The sequence below is a fragment of the Achroia grisella genome, unplaced genomic scaffold (genome assembly GCF_030625045.1).
Source record: "Achroia grisella isolate CSIRO2021 unplaced genomic scaffold, CSIRO_AGI_Agris_v1 utg506, whole genome shotgun sequence".
In the NCBI taxonomy this organism is placed as follows: Eukaryota; Metazoa; Arthropoda; class Insecta; order Lepidoptera; family Pyralidae; genus Achroia; species Achroia grisella.
Genome location: NW_026712900.1, coordinates 219,915 through 235,268, shown reverse-complemented (window position 1 = coordinate 235,268; position 15,354 = coordinate 219,915). Strand labels below are relative to the sequence as shown.

The following is a 15,354-nucleotide window of genomic DNA, read 5'->3' as shown; positions in this document are numbered from 1 at the left end:
CATATAATATTAATTTTATTAAATAACTTTTGTTTTATTTTTCGCATCTAAAACAAATTGTTTATTTATTTTTAGAGAATCGGTAGTCCATAGTGACGGCTTCACACAGACACTAGTCTGGAATACGACGCCCCAACGGCTCCATACCCACTTTATGTGTTATCTGTATGTTTATATAAGTTGTCTAGTACCCATAACTCCTGCTTAGCTTAGGACAAGATGGCGCTGTGTGAATTGTCCTGAGACATTATTATTATTATAGTATTTTTCATCCTACAATTGTTATTATGCGGAATTTTAGAAAAATATGGATATATGAGAAATAAATTTATGTTTATATAGCACTTCGATTTATAGTTCCTTTAGGGTAGGGAGTTCGAACCTGAAATAATAAACTTTGTATGTCAATTTATATTTCTGATTCGCCTAATGGTAAACAAATCAGATCAATTGGAGAGACGGTGGTAGGCTCGCCTAACTGAAATCTTTCAGTACATACACTTAGAGAATGTGTGGATGTTTAGTTCACCACGGCGCTCTGCTACAGTTGACGATGTTTCTGACTATCTTATATGGAATTACAGTCGTGAATATACATTATTACATTTTAGTGATATAAAAAATAATAAAATAGGCCGGCCTCGGTGCCATATTTCCGATGGTCGCGGGTTCGATTACTCGTCCTGTACAAACATTTGTATTCATGAGTATGATTTTTTGTAACAGTCAACGAGTTTTGTATATAATGTGTATGTATTTACAAAAAAGTGTATCTTTGTATTTATTCGGTTGTCTAGTACCCATAACTCCTGCTTAGCTTAGGACAAGATGGCGCTGTGTGAATTTTCCTGAGACATTTACATCAGTAGTACTTGAGATTGTTTTAAAAAACTTTATAACAATTACAAAAAAAAAATTCAACAACTAGTACTAGTGGTACAAAATAAAGCAAAACATTTTCTCGTCCAAAGATTTTGTTATTATCTTATTAATAAATTTTACTAATGATTTAAACGCCGAAGTTTGTGAGTGTGAATGAATGGATTGTATGAATATTTGTTACTCTTTCACGCAAAAACTACTGAACGGATTTTAAAGCGAAACTTTACAATAACATAGCTTAAACATCAGAATAACAAATTTCACGTGGATGAAATCGTGGGCACAGGTAGTATTAAAATAAATGTTCTCAAAATGTATAAAAAAATATACAATTAATGTTTTCCTTTCGGGGGTAAGTTTTTAAGATGCCTCTAAATTACTTGTTGGCCCATATTTGGCAATATATTCTGTGAAAATGTCATCGTAATACCTCCAACTAATCTTACGTGAAGCAGTAACACACAAACAGACAAACCGGTAAGTTTCTCTGTATTTTTACGTATTTATGTTCAAGATGCTGCAAGCATGGACCTGCGGATAACATGAGGAACCTTCAACATGAATGGATGCAAATATGTTGTACGAAAAAAAAACGGTTTTGTTACAATTACCATCTTTTTTTTTAACTTTCGCAAGCCTGTTTTTCTATAAATAACAGTGAATATAATTATAATATATAAATATAAAAGTTGAATGAGTACTTTATAATATTATTTGTATTTATAAATAATATTATACAAGTTATATATAATTTTTTATAAGTTGTCTAATTCGAGAGGTAAAGAATGTAACACAACACAAGAGTTATACTGCCTAATTATAGATTTTACAAATAATTCTCAAGACACTGTTTTACAAATTTCATAAACTAATTAGGTACTAAATAGTACCTAATATATATTCATATAGGAATATATAATCTTAAATTTTATAGCTTCGAAGATTTGGCAACACTATAACTGCTTATCATAGTGATGATGGTGCAAACGAAGACTTGTTTCCACCAACACAGTTGTAATTTAATTATTCAAAATACGGTATTTTAATATCTAAAATTATTAATACAAAATATTACTCGTTATGTAAAAACAGTTCTTATATTTCACTAAAAAGTTACGTCACCAAATGAAAATATTTTCCACACTGGCAACCTATAGTGACAATGGTAATACCGAAAGCGGAAGCGCGGGCTAATACGAACCCGTGACCTCGTTTCAGCACCCCGTTTCTACAATGTCACCAAGCATGGGGGTAGCCTTCAGAGATAGCTTATCACGGCCAACTATCGACCCGCCGCCATTTTGCTCCGCGCAAGCGCCAAACGATGCGGACAAACTGACGTTTCGCCATACCCCAGTACAACGGCGGATATCCCAAGTAACTGTAAATAATATTGTAAATATTCCAAATTTAAACGTGTAAATTTTCAAATCGAACGTTTTTGAATTTCGAACATGCGTCTGTGTTTATAGATTAAAAAGTTTTTTAATGCAAACGATTTTTTAAGGGTAAGTGTTAGATTTAAAATATTTTATTTATTACCTACATATATATTTTCTTTAATCTAATTACTATGTTATTGTGTATTGTCCTTTGCAAATTGGATTTGCCACGGTTTTATGTCTAAAAATACAACGGACGTGACAAGAAAGACGAGTGTTTAACTTTTATGTAACTACCAGAACTACTTACATATAGAAAAAATACATATGTGTGTATAGTAGGTAAGTAATTCGTTCAGGCACTTGACTTACATTGTGTGTGGTGATATACTGATAAAACTAATTAATTTTGCGTGCCAAGGCTGTTGTAGTTGTGAAATTGTAAAAGGTTTTTAATCGGTTTTTGTTAGGCTGTTGTTAGGGTAACTCGAGTAGGCTTCATTATTACTAAAATTAGAAACAGATCGTTACTGCCTACATAATAGGCATAATCTCGACTACAATAAGTGGCATGCTAATTTATTCAGTCTTTTTATAAAAGTTAATAAGCTTTGTTAGCGAAGCAATGGGTAATTAGGTACATATTTTGATAACAAAGCCGAGTTATATTTTATAAAGGATGTTAAATCAACATTTTTGTAATAAAAGTATATTTTACAAATATATCAATAATAGTAATTACTAAGTTTATTAATGTTTTACTTTTTAATCTATAGTTTTTTACATTAATTATGTATGCACTCTTGTGACAGTCCTCAGTTTTATGACAAGTCAATATTCAAATGGAGAACTTAAAGAATTATGACATTTATCTCAATACGGAATATTCTATTTTTGAAATATTTATAAAAAGAAACTTTTATAGTATTTAGTATTATTTTTTAAATTAAGAACGTCTTTATATTTCTGATTTTAATAATAATTAAAAAAATAACTTCTCTATATTTGTCATATTGCAAATAAAAGTAAGCTCAGGTAGACTTTGTATAAAGTCATATGCGTGGGTCATCTATTTCAGCCATCAAATAGCTTGCTTTATAAACAGTATTTTGGCTTAAAAGATGAGTTATAACATTGAAGTTACAAAGTACGTAGGCGTGAACTATCCTCTATAGTTCTCAATATCCTCAAAACCCTCGTACTGGTACGAAATTTTTGGCCATCAGTACGAGGGCATTTTCATTCTAGTACAAGTGTAAGAGATTTTTATCTACTTATCCCCCTTCGATGTATGAGATTAGACAACCAAATTTAGTGAACCACATATATTTTTTATTTATTTATATTAGGCTAAATGGTGAAACATTTGAATGGTTTGAATGGTTGACAACCCTGCAGTCGTTATATAACAACGACGTCGCGTCGTGCTGATCGCAACACTTAACATGCCCACATTTCGTTGATTATATATCAAACCAAAGCCACAGGGAGCTAACCTACTTAATTCGATATGTTATCGGTGTTTCCATTAAAAGAAAGTCAGTTAGATATTTAAATTGACTAACAATGTATTTTGATTTCGGCAAGACAGATTCGAATTCCCGATATAACTGTAACGACATTCAACCAATCTCTCTCTAATTAATATGTGTCTCTACTCTCAATCAATCGTACATTTCGTCAATTATATATCAAACCAAAGCCACAGGCAGCTAACCTACTTAATTCGGTTTGTTATCGGTGTTTCCATCAACAGAAAGTTAGTTAGGTATATATAAATTGACGCACAAATTACTTTTATTTCGGCAAGACAGACTCGAACTCACGATATAACTGTAACCACATTCCACCAATCTCTCTCTAATCAATATGTGTCTCTACTCTCAATCAATCCCACATTTCGTTGATTATATATCAAACAAAAGCCACAGCGAGCTAATCTACTTAATTCAGTTTGTTATCGATATTTCCGTCGACAGAAAGTTAGTTAGATATATAAATTGACACTCAAAGTACTTTGATTTCGGCAAGCCAGATTCGAACTCACGATATAGCTCTAACCACACTCTCTCTCTAATCAAGATGAGTTTGTATATGTGATGTTTTGGAGATGATGATGAAGCACCACGATTCAGTTTGTGCTAATGATGCACGCTGGCGGTCACAAGTGATAGCTGAGAGTCTGAAGATCCGTGAAGTCTACTTTAGGCGATCTCGCCACCACCTTCATGCTCCGTGTAAGGATTAGAACCCGCGGCCATCGATATTAAAGTGGTATCCTAAACTCTAGTACTCCAAGCTAGTCAAATTGTTTATAATCGCTTTATAAGCTCTTTTAAACCATCCCCTCCGATTGATCCTCCCGTCCAATTGGAACGGAAATTGAACTCTGAACCGAGATTCGAACCCCTAGTGGTGGTGACAATAGACTAATGTCCTATTTATCCCACAGGAATTGGTCTTCAACCGCTCCATAACTCCTTTCATGGAGTTTTCGCGTTTGGAGTGTCTCACCTGCAATCACACCCTATTGTTCGGTGAAGCTGTAAAGACTACGGCCAACATCATTAGAATAGTTCGCAAACAGAATATTTGAACCAAATTTTTCTATCTAGGACAAACTCTGTTATTCACTTTATGGGATCCACAAAAATTGTATTTGTTCCAATTTAGTATTTCAATTCACTAGATAATTTGGAGACGTGCCCAATTTTTTAAAACTTAACGTTCCAATTTCAGGAAATTTGTGCTTCCAAATTTTCCATTTTGGAATAAAGCCAGACTGCTCAGTAGAACATTATTGAAATATATTACAGCAAGTATATGCGATACATTAAGATAATACGTCCATAAATTTATTTAACGTTGAATATTATCAATTGTTCACAGCTTTATTTAGAAATAAACTATCTGAAATGCAACTTGATCATCACATGATGACGTGATATATCAAAACACATCACGTTATCATATGACTATAGCAGTCAAATTTTCTGAAAAGCTGACATATCGCTCTGATGTTGAATTGAGTTATGATTGTTAATTCCCGCCAAATAAACAAAATGGCTGCCTGAAAATTTCGAATAGAGAAATTATTCGAATAAAAACTTTTTAAAATTAACTGTTAAATTATCATATCTTTTAAAATTGCCAGTATCAAATTGAAAGAGAACCTCTTAGCATTCCAAGGATTAACCACGCAGGAGCGGAGTCCATCATGTGGTAGAGAGGGAAACTCCGAGCAGTTCCCCGGACTTGTGACCAGGGAGTAAGTTTAGGAACTCCTTGAGGGTCGGCAAGACTTCTTCACATCGTATTTCTCTCCCCAGACCAATCTGGTAGGAGCCTGCTCGTGCAGCTTTAGTTACACGTTCTAGTATAGAACCAACTGCAGTTCTAGATATACCTAGATTTTTTATAAAATTGTGGAGAGATTTCCCTGTGGAAATAATACGGGAATTTTTATGGAAATGTACAAGCTGAGATTTTTAACAGTTCCTCCCAAGTAAAGTAGATAACAGAACTGGACCAATCATAAAACATTTTAACTTACATAAATATTTAAAAAAATGTCTTATATCGGATTTTTCTCAATTAGTGGTACGCGTACCCTCAGGGGTACGTGAAGTTGCATCAACGGGTGTGTGCAGCTATCAGTAAAACAAACATATACACTCACAAACTTTCACATTTATAATATTAGGTAGTGTGATTGCTACAATCAGGTGTACGAAGGTTTGAGCTCTATTTTGAAGTGGTACGCAGCAAAAACTATTTGGGAATCTCTGTCCTACATAATAAAAAATGTAATAATACAAAAACTTTTTACCACGCACGACTACATTGTGAATCACCTTCCAGCAATGGTATTTCCGAATCGATACGATATTGAAGCCTTCAAGAAAAGAGCTTAGTCCTTCTTAAAAAGCCGACAACGCACTTGCAATTCCCCTGGCGTAGCGGGTGCTAATGGCGGTAATCACTTACCAGAGGTGAGCCGCAGGCTCGTTTGTCCCCTGTGCTATAAAACCACTGGACTTGCGTAAGTGACTTTTATGTCCTACATGAATATTACTAGCATTATAAACGCGAAAGTTTCTGAATATTGATATTATTAATATTACTGTACGGATTTTGATGAAACTTTACAGTAATGTTACAGAGTATGATAGAAAATTGTGGAAAGTGGTTAGAGCTTCACCGACAAGAGAGTAGCTAGGTATGAATGAATAAGATATAATATATTTGAGTAAGATAGATAGATAGATAGTATGAGATAATAGATGTAGGAATTTTCATTTATTTATAATCTACATATGTATATATACATATAAATAGAATTGAAGTGTCTATTTGTTATACTGAAATAACCATTTTTTCCTACATGCATATGAATATAAATACGGTACATACACTAAAATAACATTTTATACAATTTTTGTCTGTCAGTCTGTCGGTCTGTTTGTTCCGGCTAATCTCTGAAATGGCTGGACCGATTTTGACGGGACCTTTTTTGGCAGGTAGCTGATGTAAAGGAGTAACTTAGGCTACTTTTATTTAAAATTAAATTAAAATTCCACGCAGACGAAGTCGCGGGAACAGCTAGTATAAAATAAAATAAAAATAATATAGAACTCTCACTAAAATAGGGTACAAATGTTCGTCTCATATATAGAAGGCACACAAATTAAAAAAAATCTTAATGATTTACATATTAATAATGAGAAGTCCAAGGTTAAATAGAAATTTATACATATAAATAAAATTGGAGTATCTGTTTGTAATATTGAAATAACCGTTTTTAACTACATGCATATCGGTATATATACGGTACGTGCACCAAAAAACCACTTTTTAAAATTTTTGTCAGTCTGTCGGTCGGTCTGTTTGCTCTGGCTAATCTCTGAAATGGCTGGACCGATTATGACGGGACCTTTTTTGGCAGGTAGCTGATGTAAAGGAGTAACTTAGGCTACTTTTATTTAAAAAAAATAAAATAAAAGTCGCGGGAACAGCTAGTAGTAAATATTATATGAATACATAAATAAATTATTTACTTAATGACTTTGATTTTGAATATTTCTGCGACAGATTTTTATGGACATTTTAGAGGCAATACTAAAACCTATGACCTTTAGATTTCATCGTTAATATAGGTGTAATGTGTACATAGGAGCAACCCACGCACGCGTATATAAAGTGACCAAAATAACTTTGCATTGTCTGTAGAATTCATTGAAAACCACAGTCCCAATATTGCTTTTAAAAAAGATGATGTTATTAAATCTAACCAAATATTTTTAATCTGTAATATTATTATAAAGTTGAAGAGTTTGTTGGAATTACCCTTAAATAAATTCAAAACATCTGTTAAATCATATTTACTGAGCAAAGCCTATTACTCACTAAACGATTACTTGAATGACGAGTGTGCATGGCAATAGTTGTTCATGCACTGAATTTTCATTTAATGTTAGACATAGACACCTATATAAATATACATTGTAAATAAACTGGCTTTAAAAAAAAAAGTAATTCAATTGAGTTTCTTGCCAGTTCTTCTCAATTGGATCTATATACCGAACTGGACGGTAGGGAAAAAAATAAAATTATAATGTAAAAATTTGACGTTCATAAGCGGCTAAAATGTCCTACATGAATAAATGATTTTTGAATTTGAATTTGAATTTGAATTTGAATTTGAATTTGTTTGTTTGAACGCTCGAATCTCAAGAACTACTGGTTCTAATTGAAATTTTTCTATTTGTATTGAATAGTCCATATATCGAGGAAAGCTTTAAGTTATATAACATTAAGCTACGACCAATTGAAGCGAAGCATCAGTGAAAAATGTTGCAAAAAGGGAGAATTATTGATATTTTGAGGGCTGCCGTTGCATGTGCTGTGTAAAAGGTTCAAGTTACCCAAAAAATATGTATCATCATCATCTGCTTCTTCCTTATCCCATTTATTTGGGGTCGGATTATTCTTTATTCTTTAAATCAGTGATTCCCAAAGTGTCTATATCGACCTTCAGGGATCTATGACAAACTGCAAAAGGTCTACCAAAGCGGTCATCTTGTTTTTACTTTATGTTTTTAACACTAAACTTTACTACAGTTAGAAATTTACAAAAAATCTACCCAAAACCGAAAAATATGGCAAGGGGTCTACGACACAAAAAAGTTTAAGTTTAAGTTTGAACCTCTGCGTTAAATGAACTAAAAAAATGTCCGCGACTAATTGCAGTAGTGTTTATGATAACCACACGAACGAAGTCGCGGGCACAGCTAGTAATGATAATAATATCTCAGAATAACTCACACAACGCCATCTAGTCCCAAGTTAAGCAGAACTTGTGTACTACTCAACGACTGTTTCGAATGTATTGTTAGCCTCTATTTCAGACGAAGTAAAAAAAAAAGATTTTTTACCATAAATAATAAACATTTCGGTTCCATTGAGAAGGGAAGGAAAATAAATCTTGCGGCTTTTGCAGTGCTCGGATTATTATTGTTTCTTTATGTACGTTTTTGGGAGGCATTAAGGTAATTTATAAGAATAATAAAAAAAATATCCTTCATATATTCAGATATTATTTTGATATATGTACTATCTTACCCGCTCAAATTTCTCAACTTCTGCCCGTTTTTCTATCTTTTTCATTGCAACTCCGTTCCTATTAACGAGCTGTTTTGTTATACTAGCTATGCCCGCGGTTTCATCCTTGTTAAATTTCAATAAAAAATATTGCCTACATATTATTCGGATGCATAAGCTATATTACTGTATAGTGTCATCAAAATACCTTCAGTAGTTTTTGCGTGAAAGAGTAACAAATATCGATACTAACAAACTTTCGCGTTTATAATATTATTAAGATAGTATTCCTCCATAAATTGCATTAAATTAAACATTAAAAAAGAATATTGAAAATTATTCGAAGGTTAGTAGAACACCATACTCACAAATTTTATCTCTTTACAATCTGTTATCTGTTATCGCGTTTCTTATATTATTTTTGTTGGGAATATTGTAATGAATATTCACGACATACTCGTAATAATAATTTACTGGATAAGGGAAATGATGGAGATGATGCCTATGAAGACTAAGATTGTCTTCTGGTATGGCAATGCTTGGGTATGGTATTGTGGATGTCACATGATAACATAATGTCCATGTGCTGTTCATGTATATAGGCGACGGGTACCACTCCAACAGGGTCTTAGCTACTGCTGTATCTGCCATATTAATTATACGGGGCACCCGGGCCAGGAGGCCCCCCATCGTGCATAAGCAAAAATTAACTTCCCAATTTTTTTTTATTTCACAAACGACAAAAACAATATAAGCAATTTTATTCCCGCATCAGCTATAAATGATTTAATAGTTTAATTAGTTGCCGAAAAAGGCAAGGTAGGCAAGACAATAATCTAGAGTGTATATTTAATTTTAATTGTTTGTAAAAATTTTGGAAAAAGTTACAAATAGATAATTATTGATATACTATCTTTTAATTTTATGCACTTTTCTTTCTATTGTGAGGAATCTTTACTCTTCTTAAGGGCCCCCAAAACAAATTTTTATTCTGGGCTCCGCCAGGGCACTCTGCGCTTCTGCACTTGCTATCAGGTGGACCGTCAACTTATTTGCCATTCCAATTGTATAAAAAAATCTAACCTTTATAAAACTTTAATAATATTATTATTTTTATTTCGTAATGAAGGAACTCATAAGTACGTTCTTCAATTATTTCTACTCAAAGTATATCTATTTAATTTACCATAGACTCGAAAGAAGAAAATCTATCCATAAAGCTGAATATATCGCGTAGCAAGAAGATAACATTTTAAAAAGACTGTTAGAAAATCCAGACTAGAAATGGTTAAAGTACAAATGTCAGAGTTTCATCTAAAAATACAGTGACATTTGATGTGACCTTACCGACTGAGACGGCAATTTATGGATACAATTTTAAAATTCGTCTTTGCCAAGTATATAAATAAACAAATAAAAAAAGAAAATTGTTGTTAATGGGTTTTATCTTTGCGAAGTATCTTTTTCTTCAGTTGTTCACTCTTGGCAGAGTGGTCTTTGCTTTTATGATGGTATCTCTTCGTTGTGGTCCTTATCGGCAGAGCTCCTCGCAATTTGCTTCCATCTGGTACGGTTTTTGGCTTCATGAGACCATTGTAAAATGTACTGCTGTGTAGCCGTTTTCATAATGTCAGTGCCATCTCGTTGGTGATCGACCGAAGCGAAGTAAACAAATAAAAAAAATGGAAGGGGATTGTTGCTAACAGGGACTGGTGGCATGTAAAGCTAACCTCCACGCTGTTACCTCTGGAAGCCATTTTGGTAAATTTGCTACTATGAGCTAATGATCCCCCATTCAATTCACACGGGAATCGAAATTATAACGGCCTGCGCCGAGGTTCGAACTCCTGTCCTCAGACTAACGTCGTATCCGTCAGGTGGGAGTTAGCCTTCAGCCGCTTCATAAGTCCTTTCGCGGGTTTGGATTGCCATTTGCACTCGCACCCTATCGACCGATGAAACTGTAAAGGCCATCTGCGGCTTACAGCATTAGAGAATTCCGAAAAAAAAACTTCGTGCTCATCCCATTATCCTCCACAGGAGTCTGTCTGAGCTTCCTCCCGTGTATATTTTAAAAATACGTAATAAATAAATAATGGATAATTTATATCCAGATCGGTACAGACATTCATACTCATGAATTTGTACAGCGCGAGGAATCGTACCTGCTGCAATTAGAAGTAAGGCAGTTTGCTATACTGATAGAGCACCCAGGCCGTCAAATCATTGTCTATACTGAGTTATAAAATACATACCTTAAAATAAATCAAATCTCAGCCCACAGTAAACATAAATGTCAAATAGGGAAGCAAGTCTGTAGGCAGTAGATTCGCGTAGGCGGCTGATCAAGATCAACTAGAAATTATTTATAATATCATCTCAGTGTTTAATAAGTTTGAATATTGTTCTCAATACCCGACTAAAAAAAGTGTATAAAACTTTGACATGTTATATTTTCGTACCCCGGTCGAAAATTCTTTCTTTCTTTCTTCTTCTTCAAATTAAAAGAATTAGTTAGATACGTAAATTAACATTAATTCTTTCGGCAATTGTTTTTATTTATATATAAATATATCGTTCAAGTATTTTTGAATATATATATATTATCATAAATTCTGTAATAAACATAATAAGTCTGTAGATAGTAGATTCGCGTAGGCGGCAGATCAAATAAAAAATATTTATAATATTATAATGGTTGAGAAATTTGAATATTGTTGTCAACACCCGACAAACAAAGAAAAGTGTATTTATCTTTGCTTGTCATCTGTTCGTATCGCGGCCGAAATTAAATGAATTGGCCCGATATGTAAATTACGAGTAATATAGATCCTTTCAGCAATTTTTTTTTATTTATATATGCCTAAATAGTTAGAAGATTGTTTAATAACTTTTGAAGCCAATATAATGAGAAGTTTGAATATTGTTCTTAATATCCGATGAAAAAAGAAGTATGTATGTATCTTTAATGTGTCATATAATAATCCCGCTCGAAATTAATAGAATTAGCCCGATACGTAAATTAATATAATTTTTTTCGGCAATTGCTTTTTTATTTGTATATAAATTATAGATTAGTCCTTTCCCACCACTGTCCATCAACCGCTTCTATTCTTACCTAATTGTTAGCTGGCAGAGAATGCCGTATGGCATTAAGCTCGCCTAATTGTACAATTTTTAAAAGTGCAATAAAGAATAAATAATAAATAGTTTAAAGATGTTTTAGAGTCTATATATTATCATGAAATGAATGCTGAACATTCTAAAAGTTATTTCAAAATAGAAAAGCAGTTCTCGCTCTTACATTTCCACGAATACAATTAATTAAGGACATATTTCTTTTCTGCGCTAGACGTAACTGTTTTAATTAAAAAAATTGCTCAAACGAAATAAAACGTAGTATTTTACAGGCTATTTGAAGGTCAGAAAATATATAAATTAAATTGTATAAACTAATACTACTACGGTATGGGAGGGGAGGTATAGAAATCAAGGTTATTTTTTGGAACGAATATATACTATACACCAGTAAGTCGGCTTTAGGCTTACTGCTGTATATATAACTACCCCGAGTATGACCAAATGGTTATGAGTTCAAATCTTCACCAATTTCATTTGTGTGTCAATTTAATATTCTGATTCCGATGATAGATACTAATATAACAAAGGAAACTAATCTGAGAGGAGTCGGTAGGATGATCATCTATCTGGGATTTAAATACAGTATACACAATATATTTGAACTCCACGAGGTCAAGTAAAAGAAGACATGTCAAATGAGAGAGTGTGTGTGTGTGAGAGAGAGAAATGAGAATTTACCACGAAGTCGATACTCCTTACCACGAAGGCAATCCTTCTGTTACCCCTGGTTGTAGCACTCGTCAAGATATACTCATCATATAGTGTAGTCGACACTTGGCAATGTTTCTGACTACCAGGGTGGTAGTCAGAAACATTACCAAATGTCGAATGTCGAAATCTGGCACAATAGTATTTAAGATATAATATTTTTATATTTATTTATTTATTCTTTTGCACACAAAATTGTATAAATGGCAGACTTAATCTGATCTGACTTGACCTGATCAGCACAAAGATTGACTGGTAGAGAATGCCTCTACCATCAACCGTAGCGCTGATCAAAAATAATAGGGCGTAGATATTTTTATTCTACCACTCATGCGGAATGCAATCAAAATATCTTTATTCTTGTAGGTCTGTTACAGACTCTTATGATATGTCAAATCTACCGTCAGTTCGGAATGATATCTCGGCTCGTATTCTTTTCAAATGAATATTGTACATGTTTACAATAATACGGATTCTTTTTTAAATTCAATTTGGGAGAATAGAGTGACCACCAGCTATTAAAATAAAATAAAGCAAATAGTCTAATCCGTGTTCGTAACCCGAACAGACCAGTCCGTCTGTATTTTTCTGTGGAAGAATATGTAATTGTTTGTTATGCATGGTGTTGGTGATTTAGTATCAAAGTTTATGTGTTTGTTGAACTTGAACAACTATATTCGACCCATTTCCATAAAATTGCGAGCTAAACAATATCATGCGAATACGCACTGAAACAGGGAATTCAACAAAAGCAGGACCTCATCTAAATACGGGTACGTCTCATTTCTCAGTGCTTCGTATGCAAACTGCTAAAGAAAATACATATAAGATCAATGATCAAACTTGTTATCTATTGTAACTGATTTTTATCTATATATTATAGCTGTATATGAAAGTAAGAAAGAAAAACATTTATTGACAACTATTATTACATTTACACATTCGACAAAGGTACATTTTACATATATATATATATGCACACACATACTCATATACATATATACATATACACATACATACATACACACTTAGAACAATTACAAAAAAAAAATCTATATTATTTATATATATGGTTAGCATTGGTTATATCAAAGACCCCAAACTTGTGAACTACTCATTTATTCTAAATATTTTTTATCTATGTACTAGTAGATCTCACACACGTTGTTTTGTCCTATAAATTAAAATCGCTATTGAAAAAATAAGGGTTGATGATAGAAGAGTTAAAATGTAGAGTTGTATGTATTTTTAACGCCGAATCAAAAAATAAAGAAGTAATGAATTTTGTCAAAACATTAAAAAATATATTTAGGCGTGAGTCACCTTTGAAGGGTATAAAAATAGATGTTGGCTGATCTCAGACCTTTCCAATATACAAAATTTCATAAAAATCAGTAGAACCGTTTCGGAGGAGTATGGTAACTAACTAACATTGTGACACAATAATTTTATATATAAGACTCGTTATAATAGAACAAAAATAAAAAAAATGTGCCCATTAAGTTTCTTAATTTTTCTTATAAACTAAAATAATTAGTCAAACTGGATGATAGGTGTATTAATGGCAAAAAATCTCCTTTATGAATAAACTACTTTCACTTTGTTCAAAGTCAAAATTTACTTTCACATTGACACATGCGAAGTGAAGTCTTCAGTAGATTTTAGATCAGATTACGCCTATATCTTTTACAAAGTAATACGAAATAAAGCGAATTAAAATTTACCCAATGTTCATATTACTAAAATTATCCGAGACGACCCAAGCACTTCATGGTTCCACCGCATGAGTGCCGGGTAGCTCCCGGAGCTCCGAGCAGTTCCTGAGACTTGTGACCCGCGTGTAGGTTTAAGAGGCCCCATGCCAACGTACGTGAAACCACACATTCACCGCATATGTTTCATGTTTCTCTCCCTGCCCAGACAAACCTAACAGGAGCCTGCTAGTGCCGATTTAGAAACACATATAAAATTAAGCTAACCCAAAATTATATATATTTATATATATATATGAAACATAGCTAGAAACATTAGACAAAGCAAAGCATAGCCAAGTTTAGCTTGTGTGTACTATAAAGCGGTACAGTCTGCGACACACTGGACAGGAGATAGCGATTTTGTAGTTTAAATGGTAAAATATAGTTAATACTAGCTGTTCACGCGACTTCGTCTGCGTGGTATTTAATTTATTTTTCTAAAATAAAAGAATTTTTCTAAAACAAAAGTAGAAAAATTGTAAAAAATGTTATTTTGATGTATGTACCGTATTTATATTCATATATGTATGCATGTAAAAAAACGGCTATTTTAATATTACAAACAGACACTCCAATTTTATTTATATGTATAGATAAGTTGGCTATCGTAGCATTTCATCGAAGCATATTGTGTTGTTTCAATCGAATAATAATATTTTTAATACAAACGGCATATTTTTAAATATCTCAGGACATATCACAGAACGCTATCTTGATCCAAGCAGCTAGAGCTTGCGTTGTGAGTACTTGACAACTGATACAAATACTTCCGCACATTTTATTTGTAAATACATACATAATATACATAGAAAATACCCTGACCAATACTCATAAAAATACAGCTATTTGTACAGTGTGAGGAATCCGAACTGTCGGTAGAGATCAGA

General features: G+C 33.0%; 1 protein-coding gene across 1 annotated transcript in view; it reads left to right on the top strand.

Annotated features, from left to right (window-relative positions):
* The first annotated feature begins 2,258 nt into the window (after nt 1-2,258).
* Nucleotides 2,259-15,354, top strand: part of LOC131846216 (calcium-dependent secretion activator) — a 57,608-nt gene continuing 44,512 nt past the window's right edge. The window contains exon 1 of the mRNA XM_059195464.1: nt 2,259-2,390. The gene's annotated coding sequence lies outside the window, so the exon portion shown is untranslated. The remainder of the gene's footprint in view (nt 2,391-15,354) is intronic.